Source organism: Oncorhynchus mykiss, chromosome 27 (assembly GCF_013265735.2).
Source record: "Oncorhynchus mykiss isolate Arlee chromosome 27, USDA_OmykA_1.1, whole genome shotgun sequence".
In the NCBI taxonomy this organism is placed as follows: Eukaryota; Metazoa; Chordata; class Actinopteri; order Salmoniformes; family Salmonidae; genus Oncorhynchus; species Oncorhynchus mykiss.
Genome location: NC_048591.1, coordinates 16,692,846 through 16,695,389, shown reverse-complemented (window position 1 = coordinate 16,695,389; position 2,544 = coordinate 16,692,846).

Genomic DNA, 2,544 nt, shown 5'->3' with positions numbered 1-2,544 from the left:
AGGTGCAAATCAATCCCAGAACAACAGCAAAGGACCTTGTGAAGATGCTGGAGGAAACGGGTACAAAAGTATTGATAGCCACAGTAAAACGAGTCCTGTCTCGACATAACCTGAAAGGCCACTCAGGACGGAAAAAGCCACTGCTCCAAAACCGCCATAAAAAAGCCAGACTACGGTTTGCAACTGCACATAGGGACAAAGATTGTACTTTTTGGAGAAATGTCCTCTGGACTGATGAAACAAAAATAGAACTGTTTGGCCATAATGACCATCATTATGTTTGGAGGAAAAAGGGGGAGGCTTGCAAGCCAAAGAACACCATCCCAACCGTGAAGCACGGGGGTGGCAGCATCATGTTGTGGGGGTGCTTTTCTGCAGGAGGGACTAGTGCACTTCACAAAATAGATGGCATCATAAGGCAGGACAATTATGTAGATATATTGAAGTAGATCTCAAGACATCTCAAGTTGAAGCTTGGTTGCAAATGGGTCTTCTAAATGGACAATAACCCCAAACATACTTCCAAAGTTGTGGCAAAATGGCTTAAGGACAGCAAAGTCAAGGTATTGGAGTGCCATCACAAAGCCCTGACCTCAATCCTACAGAAAATGTGTGGGCAGAACTGAAAAGGCGTCTGCGAGCAAGGAGGCCTACAAACCTGACTCAGTTACACCAGCTCTATCAGGAGGAATGAGCCAAAATTCACCCAACTTATTGTGGGAAGCTTGTGGAAGGCAACCCGACACGTTTGACCCAAGTTAAACAATTTAAAAGCAATGCTACCAAATACTAATTGAGTGTATGTAAACTTCTGACTCACTGGGAATGTGATGAAAGAAATTAAAGCTGAAATAAATAATTCTCTACTATTATTCTGACATTTCACATTCTTAAAATGAAGTGGTGATCCTAACTGACCTAAGACAGGGACTTTTTACTAGGATTAAATGTCAGGAATTGTGAAAAACTGAGTTTAAATGTATTTGGCTAAGGTGTATGTAAACTTCCAACTTCAACTGTCTGTTTAACCCTTTATCATTGTTGGTGTCTTGAGGATTTGTCCAAAATCATGCAACATAAAATATTACTTTTCTATCCTTGCAATTTTGGCAGTGTAAATTGTATTTGTGATATATTGGCATTAATCTGTTAAATTAGACATCGAATCCCGTAGGAATCCTGGATCTAACCATTTGACCGTTTTTTTTTCTTTTCTATAGAGATCTCAGAAATGCAATATAACTTGTAACATTTTGTGTGGATCAAATATCATCTGATGATAGGAAGGAATTTAATGAATGACGAGTCAAAAGACGAACAGCTGTTGTGATAGCGCATGCGATGCAACAACTGCCCAAGTGCTGGAAAAAAGGTGTTTGGGAGGAATGTCAAGAATGCATTTAGAACAATATTTACTCTGGTGATATCCCTCGCGAGTTGATGTTGATCATCTGTTGTCTGCTTGATTTACAGCAGGTTCTCCTTAGATTCAACAGAGAAAGCATTAAGGTAATGAGTTCATGTGTTTGTGCCTTGGATTGGACACAGTCTGTGTGAAATTGTGTAGGATAGATTATTGTGCAAAACCCATTGCTATTCCTATTCATTCTGGATATAATGACAAATTACATAACCTAGTGGCAATGTAATATGATCTGGTAATGAAATGACGAGTACATTGTTTTCCATATTACACCTGCAATTTTAAACAATACAAGGGGCTTGAAGTAGTCTACATTCTCATTATAAAAACAGATGGTGAGATTAATGCTACCCCTATTTTGGGATTTATTATGTGTCCCTGCATCAGGCCACAGCCTACAGAAAAATCACCATGCATGCATCCAATTTATTTAGTCATGCAATGTCTACATTATCAATTTAGTTTATGTAATAATATTTTGAATATTAATGCATTGGCAAGGCCTAAAAAAATGCATTATTCTCAAAGTGGCAATGGCCTACTTTTTGCATTTTGGAGGGAGGGGTTCTACAATGAACATAAATATGAACGAAAAACTGTGTGAAGTGTTGGTCCCATGTCCCATGAGCTGATATAAAAGATCCCAGAAATGTTCCATACGCACAAAAAGCTTATTTCTCACAAATTTTGTGCACAAATTTGTTTACCTCCCTTTTAGTGAGCATTTCTCCTTCGCCAAGATAATCCATCGACCTGACAAATCGAGAAGCTGATTAAATGGCATGATCATTACACAGGTGCACCTTGTGCTGGGGACAAAAGGCTACTATAAAATGTGAAGTTTTGTCACACAACACAATGCTACAGATGTTTTGAGAGAGTGTGCAATTGGCACGCTGACTGCAAGAATGTCCAGCAGAGCTGTTGCCAGGGAATTTAATGTTAATTTCTCTCCCATAAGCCACCTCCAACATTGTTTTAGAGAATTTGGCAGTACGTTTAACCGGCCTCACAACCGCAGACCACGTGTAACCATGCCAGCCCAAGACCTCCACATCCGGCTTCTTCAGAGGAGTTTACATGTCTAATAAAGCCCTTTTGTGGGGAAAAAACTCTGATTG